The 8,139-nt window shown below is 43.8% G+C and overlaps 1 long non-coding RNA gene across 1 annotated transcript in view; it reads right to left on the bottom strand.

Annotated features, from left to right (window-relative positions):
• LOC109321026 overlaps window positions 1–8,139 on the bottom strand; it is a 12,810-nt gene that overhangs the window by 2,184 nt on the left and 2,487 nt on the right. Inside the window, exon 2 of the long non-coding RNA XR_002103940.1 lies at window positions 5,880–5,882. This is a non-coding gene — a long non-coding RNA (uncharacterized LOC109321026). The remainder of the gene's footprint in view (window positions 1–5,879; window positions 5,883–8,139) is intronic.

The following is an 8,139-nucleotide window of genomic DNA, read 5'->3' as shown; positions in this document are numbered from 1 at the left end:
GCCAGTGTGGCCACCTGCCTTTCCACCCCGCTTCATAATGTGCTCCTTCATATGTAAACTGGAACCTCTAAGTGTGCTGTGCGCCGCGGATTAGATTTCTGGATGTTATGTAAATGTGTTTGTGTGTGTAGATTGTGTGTGTATTGAGAAGCGTTGGTGTGATGGAAAGAATAAATGATGTATAAAATATATATATATAAACTAAATTCCTATATATATTCCTGTAATAGATCCTAGGCTACTACTAACCCTATCCAATATAAGCGTAATCTAATATGAAAAGTAGTTATAAAATAAAAGCACCAAGTTCTCAGACATCCCTGTTGCTAGCGTTGCAAGCAGGGAATCTGTTGAAGATCAGGGCTTCCAGCCGTCGTGGTCTGACGCACAAGTGCTGGAGAACACCAGCAGCTCAGAAACTGACCTCAAGGCAGAAAGCAGGGGAGCTGAAAAACTGCTGTCTTTTCTGCATTTTCTCTGGCCCTCCCCCAGAGCACTGGGATTGGAAGGGACCTCAGCGAATGCTGACAGGTCACTGGCCAGCCACACATGTCAGTCATGAAAGCGCTCCTTCCCCCTCTCCCCCTCCCTCCCCTTACTTTCCTTCCCAACCCCCCAGGGAATCCAGTATAGGCAAGTCGAATATTCGACCCTTGTCAAATATTCGACTCGCGCTGTTAATATTCGACTTCCAGTATTCAATTTGACAGCTATTTGACCAGCTGCTATTCCACTTGACTTTCACTTTACAAGGTCTAATATGTCGAATATTTGTTGAATCGAATATTAAGTCAAAGCTTTGCACAGCCCTACTAATCAGCTGGCTGTCTTGTGACTGGCTAATTGCCTCTGCAGCCACCTGCTAGATGCCCCCCACTGCCTGTTCTGGCTCCTTAAAGTGGCAGGCACCAATGGTGCACTGCCACCCACCTTCCCCCTTAAAATGGAAGCTATGGCAGGTGTTTTCCTGCTACTTCCCATGCAGGCTTCTCTACCACCTGCAACAGCCCTCTAAGTGGCGAGCTTCCCACTGGTGCTCCGCCACATCCTGTCTGAGCTTGTGTGAGGTATATACCTTCCACCTAAACTACCATGTGGCATTCTCTAACAGGGAAGAATTTTCCTATTAATTCCTAGTATACAGCAGCTTATTAAAAATCTTGAGAGAAGTTATCAGTTATTTCTTATAGCCATGGGGGATAGGTGATGGCAAGCCTGTAATCCCGGAACAACCACTACCTGAGCTAAAGTAATTCCTTCACTAGTTCCTCGGCCTTCCAATAAGAATATTTCACCCCTACCTCCACAAACCCACTCCCAGGGCCAGATCCTTTTCCACCTATTAGGTACCAAGTGTGTGAGGGGTCTACTTCTGGCTTTGAATATGCATATAAAGCTCAACCTGAGGTCTCAATTAAATCAACAGAAATTACATACAAACAAAACTTTAATCTTCATTGGGTAGTAAGAAAATCTTGAGGCCAGAGCCCTCTGAGGATTGGACCATCTGAGGTTTCATCCATGACCATTATTATATGATTCCATTCTGCCTTCAAAAATTGTTAAAATGTCTCATTTGTGTAACATGACATCTAGCATTATGACTGGGTCACAGAAAACAGATCAGGAGGAAGACCCAACCACCTTTTGCATTAATATTCTTTTCAGGCCCTTGAGTAAGGTGGAGTACAGGAGTATTTAGGTGTTTAAGTCCATTTGGGTGACACATGGGTAGAATAGAGTATGGCCTCAAGAGTCTGAGCCTTGCACGTATATTCAAAAAGAGAATATCTAGTTAAAAGTTATCACCTGATATCATTAGCCTAGAAAAATAAGGGTGTTGTAAGACATTACATTTTCCGCATTTTAAATGCTTTTAAGACAGGAGCATCCATATGTTAAGGCAAGAAAAGACAAGTTAAGTGGGCTCTGAGCACCTCAGAGTTATACCTCTTTGGGTAAGGCTGATGTTAGGTAGCTTGTGTTACAGTAATGCCATTCTGCTCCATTAGGCCAATATGAGCAAGTTGCATCTCTCCAGAATCCCAGGATGCACCATTCCCAGAGCCCTCCACAAGGACAACCAATCTTCCTGGTCTGATTGTCAGGGATCCTAATCAGGCAGGCCAGCCTGAGATAATTGTCTAGGCAACCACACTTGCTTGGGTTATAACTGGGTTTAGACCCCACCCCAGATAATTAATTGGCTAGCTTACTGATTGGCTGCTGGGAGTGCAGGTACCCATTTAGTCCCACCTGTGATGACAGTCTCTAAGCCATCCTACAGTCCTGATTTGGGTCAGCTTTGGTGAGTCTCTCAATTTCTGTGCTCTCTGTTTTCCTGGTCCTTGATGCTGTTTTACCTTTGTTCCTAGACTCTAGCTTTGGCTCTCCCCTTGGATCAGTTTCCTGGTTTCTGGACCCTGTTTGCTCAGTTGCTGGACTCTGGCTTGTGAATTTCCCCTTGGTTCTGATAACTCAGTCACAGCCCTCTGAATGATAACCCAGCCTATGATATGACTGCTTCCGGATTGCCTGCTGGATCTGTTAACTTGGTCCCTGATTCCTGCCCCCTGGTGGGGCCTACAGGTTAGATCCTGCCCTTCCCTGGTGGCCTAACCACTAGGCAAGACTGCCTACACCCTGGTCATTGACAGTAATAGAGAGCTAGACAGCCAGACTGACAGAGAGCTGCAGAGCCATGGGACAGCTGCAGAGGAGCTGTTGGAGAGCTGGGTAGCTGAAGAGCAGATTTTCAAGTTTCTAGCCATGCCCCCACTCACCAGCAATTCTGGCAGCAAGTCAGAGCTGTACAGGTCAGAGGCCAAATTAACACTTAATCTGTGACTGATCACAGCATATTCTAACTTTAAAACTCCCTAACTGTAACCTTTGACAACACCCTATGTTACTACCTCACTCAATTAATTCCAAGCCAAGTGTGTACCTTGCTACCATTCCAGGGTGTATATTCTGGACCTGTTTTATGGCACATGTGGAGAATGGCACTTTGCTATTCTCCTCCAGGAGAACATTACACAGGCGTCCCTTTATGACCAAAAGGGGTACAGTGCTATAAACTGGTGTTTTAAAAGCTGCCTTTGGCTATTCCTTCCTGTCTCAAGCTGATCCTTCCCAAGGCAGAGGAGATGTCTGAGGCAGTAACGACATGTTCCTTTTATCTGAAAACTGTTGAGATGAATGTTTTGTATTTGCAGTAGCTTCAGGAAATATCACATTTTAAAGTCTATTTTAACTCACTATATACTCCACATGTAACTGCTGTTGTGAGCAAAATACAATTTCCAAAAGAAAACTAAAAAAATACAGTTTTAAGGGGAAAATAACAGCAACCCTTGAGCTTTCAGGGTTTTTTTCCTTTCTTGATGTACAAAGAAGGTCTGAATGAAATATATAAAATATTTGTTTGTAAATGTTGAAGCTTAGTTGTCTGCCCTGGGGGACTCTAAGGTATCTGGAGATTCAGTGAAATTATGGCATCCTAAGAATCAATACAAGGTGAACTAAAGAGATTTTTAATCAGATTGTTTTGCTTCTACTAGCTCCTATTAACCTTCTGTAGCTAATGAACCATTTTGAAGGTGAAGATTCAGTGCCTCACTGCCACCTCACTTGAGAACAAGAAAGCTCATGATAGAGATCTGTGATGCCCATGTGTCTCCAGCAAAATCAGGGAAGTAAAGACCTTGCATTCTTGGTAAAAGCAAGCAGAAAAGCAGCTTTCCTTCAGGAAAAGCCTTCTAGTCCTCCTATGTCTTTCATAAAGAAACAAAAGAAGCATAAACCCATTTAAAAAGTAAAAATAAAAACAGTTACTTTTCAAGTAACTGCTAAATTACACTCCCATAATTTCATACAAAAATCTAGAACTCTTGGTTCCAAAATGATACCTTTTTTATTAGACAAACTGAAAAATGGCAAGAAACTTGTCCTTTTAAAATTTTGGATTTTAAACTTCATTGCAGAACAACAAGGAAGTTTTTTTTACCTCCCTGCCTGCCATCTGACACCTCCAGGGAAGGAACTGTGCCTGATCAACACATCAAAGAGCTACTGAACACAGCTCACAAAGACACTGTCATGGACCCAGAGGGACAGCCTTCCATCTTCAGCTCCCCCTGTGCAAAAATGTTTATTTCCTACCTATGGGGACTTTTTACCACCATGCACCATCTACACTTTCCCCAGAGCCTGACAAAGGGACTTTGATCCCAAAAGCTTGCAGAAAAGGACAATTTTCTTGCCATTTTCCAGTTGGTCTAATAAAAGGTATCATTTTGGAACCAAGAGTTCTATGTTTTTGTATGTCTTTTTGTCTCAGACCAACACGGCTGCCAGGTGCACTCCCATAATTTAACTCTTTCTTAGATAAAGTAGGAAATGGGGGTGGGGGGGGTGTAGAGGCGGTGTGAGTTAGTAGAGCTCTAAGAAGCTAGGCACAGGGGGAAAGAGAAGTACCTAGAAAGGGTGAGGGGTAGTGAAAGAAGTCATGTCATCAAAGTGCACCTCTGTAGTTAATGTTGTGGCAGAGTGGGAATTTCATAAAAATATCTTTTTGGGGACTTCTATGCAGCAAAGTGAAGGTGTCCTTGTGACATGGTTGGGCTGCCCATACTGTTCACAATAGAGTATAGTCTCACCCCTGTCTTTGAACAGTCCCTTGCAGAATGGGGACCTTAGAGTCAGCTGGGATCTCTCAGTACTATTATATTAGGCATTAGTTCTGACACACCCAGAACATGTTTAAATGAGTTTTATTGCTTCTGTTGCAGATGGAAACCAGTTGCACAGGACAGCTTACCATAGGAAAGAAATGCACTTAGAAAGATTTGCCTACGAGTTTTTATCTGTGCCAGCAAGTTATGCCCAGTTGGCACAGAGTGCAAATACACAAGGTGCAAGACAACGGACAATCAAGTTCCTCCCCTGAGAGCTGGATTTTGCTTTAACTGTCATACCCATTAGTTTACACTTAATTAACTCCAGTGACTTCAAAGGAGGTACTTATGATTTAGGTCAGATTAAATGAAAGGGTTATCAAGCCTTGTAAGCCTCTGCTATAACAATTTACATCTTCAAAGCACCACATAATAAAACACAAGTAAAATAATCCTTCTTGACTTTTGTGAGGAACAGAAGCAAATAATGTTATCTTTGTTTTACATAGAGATAATATGGATTTCCAGGAAGACAAGGGCAGAATTGAAATTACAACTCAGCCATTTGTCACTACCATTCTAACACTTGGTTTCTTCTTCTCAAGGACAATTTGGATGCAGAGAAGAGCAGTCTCAAAGACACATGATAGGGTCCTAGTGTGGAGGCCTTCATTTCTTGCAGTACTTGGGGATAGAGAAGCATCCTATTCCACAAGCACCTATTCCTTCAGTGGAACAAATGCACCCCAGAAGCCTGCATACCTGCACTTCTTCTCTTTCCAGAATTCAGCCCAGGGTTCAGTTTGCAGGTCAGATTCAGCCCTTACAGTTCTTCTGGTTCAACAAGTTTCCTGTATTATTTGACCATATGTAACAATGACGTCACTGACTTTTACTGATTGAATGAGAAACAAAGTGACCTGCAGTCACCTGTTGGCAAGTCTGAATTTAGGGTTTTTTTGAGGGGTTGTCATAATCTGTTACATAATTAATATAATAATTTATTATTATATTCTGTTTTCCTCATGTAAGTATGTGCACATGGGAGCTGCTATTAAGGCAGCTTTTCAGGATCTTTCAGTCTTGACTTGCATCCAGGTAAGTGGATATAACATAATATCATACTCTCCCCCATACTTTCTTTCTCTGGGGCAGCAGTGTGACTGAGGGGAAGGTAACTGGGGTAATAGCTCCAAGTACTGCCTTTGTGTGTGTGTGTGTGTGTGTGTGTGTGTGTGTGTGCGTGTGCATGTACAAGGGAGCCATGGGCTCCTACTACTTTAAGAGAGAAGCTGCAGCAGGCATGCCCCAAAGTTCAGGTGGGAAAGACAGGAGTGGATTCTGGGCTAGCTGCAGAGTAGGCAGCTAGGTCAGTGCCCTAGTTAGGCAGCAAGGGCACCGTTACAATTTGGTCAGAGAAATAGCAGTAAACTGCTCTGGAAGATGAAGGGGCACACCTGCAACTGGTCAGGAGAGCACCTGACCAAAAAGGGACAAGCCCAGAGGTTATAAGCCCAAAGTCCTGAGACAGAGAGGCAGTGCAGCCCTGAACTCTGCCAGGAATGGAGCACCTCCCAGCTCAGGCTGGTGCGGAGTAGGAGCTGCAGGCCACGGTAGATACATCCAGGGCTGAGAGAGCCAGGGGGTGGGGAGGTGGCTTGTCAGTGGTCTGACTGGTGGCCCAAAGCAGGACTTGAGAGTTTGAGTTTAAGGTGCTGGCTTGTATTTTTGTTTTAGTTTTGACTGGAGAACCGGGTGTGGGTATAGGGTTGGAAAGGATCCCACGGGGTATCTGAGGGGCATGCAAGGTTTTGATCCCTGCCAGGGGCAGGGGAATGAGATGGAAGAGGCCTGAGGCTAAGAGGTCCAGAGCCTGAGCACAGAAGGAGTTACCAAGGCAGCTAGAGGCTGAGACTAAAAGGCCAGTCCAGAACCAGTGGACCTAGGTTACCAGTCTACAGACAGAGTAACCTGTAGGCTAAGGTTGAGAAGGCCAAAGCCTGTATAAGAAGGTAAACAGTGAGAATGGGATGGGGCCACAGGTGGGCAGGGAGTGGTTCCAAGAGTGGGATGGGTGAACAGAGCTGGGGACAGGATTGGAGCTAGAATTGCAGGGCAGTGACACTGCAGGGCCAGGGCCTAGGGCATAGCTGCAATATGCTCCCCACGTGTCCCTGCCTGTCCTGCTCCCAGATGTTGCTTATCTCCTTGAAACTTGGCAGGCTTCATGCCCTCAGAAGTGGCTACCACTTCTGCAAGTTGCATCCAAATCAGGCTAGAAACGACAAGTTTATAGGCTGTTTTGAGCTTCCTCATTATAGCCTATGGGCGAAACGTCCAAACAGTGTCAAAACAGTGAAACTGTTTCGACAAAATGAAACAGAAGAGCAGTTTCAAATCAAAACAAAATTTGAAATGAAACACTGTTCTGTCAAAACATCAAAATGCAAGTTGAAATGGAACGATGCCATTTCACACAGCCCTACTGATCACACCACTGCAATTGGCACAGCAAGAGCCAGCATTGCCATGGGTACTGCACGGCTCCCAGGGGCACAGACCTATGCCTCCCCACAGTGCACTGGAGCTCTGTGCAAAGCTCCATTGCCACGTTACATTGATTTATGAAAGTGGAGGAGTTGATGCACAACTGGGCTTTTTTTGGTAGAATCGATGTTGCTATATAAAAATTGTAAACTGTGAATTTTCAGCCTGCAGGAGTTTACTTTAAAATAATGAAAACATGCAGAAGAAGGAACCAAAGGAAAGTCTCCATGTGAGAGCACAGTGTGTAAGAGGAAGACAAACATGGTTGCTGAATTGTGCATAGAGGCAAGAATTCCTTAGGGTAATATCTTTTGTTGGACCAACTGTATAGCTAGGATAGAATTAGACAAGCTTTTGAATGCAATGCATTCTTCATCTGGGAATTAAGCAAAAATTCTGTCCTCTCTCTCTCTCACTTCTTCCTATATCCATAACTGCATTGCTTAATGCCTATGAGGGGACAAGCCCACAGAGGTTTTCACACGTATTGTCTATTTCCAGTAGGACAAAGAAATAACTTCTTAGAAGTGGGTAATATGCTGTTACTTTTATTGAACTCAATATGTCTTTTTCATTAGACTTCTATAAAACATAGCTCAAGCACAGCTGGGACCCAGAAGATCTAGTTTGTATCACACGTTAAAAAATGGGTACTGGTAGAGAGCAACAGTAGAATAGAGGGATCTTTTAAAAGGTTGAATGAAGCTTTTTAAATGAGGTTTAAAGAGGCATAAGTAGATTGTTGCCTATGAAAGCTTATACCTCTCTGAGCAGACCAGGTTCTTTGGGTAAAGGTGATATCTTTTATTAGAGCAACTAACTAGTTGGGAAAATTGTTTTTTGCAAGCTTTCAGGCACACACACCATTCTTCAGGCATATGGAGAGTCTAGAGTTGCCAACTGTCCCGGATTG

This window comes from Crocodylus porosus, unplaced genomic scaffold (assembly GCF_001723895.1).
Source record: "Crocodylus porosus isolate Cpor-Errol unplaced genomic scaffold, CroPor_comp1, whole genome shotgun sequence".
In the NCBI taxonomy this organism is placed as follows: Eukaryota; Metazoa; Chordata; order Crocodylia; family Crocodylidae; genus Crocodylus; species Crocodylus porosus.
The sequence above is the reverse complement of the archived record's forward strand: the minus strand, read 5'-3'. Positions and strand labels throughout refer to the sequence as shown.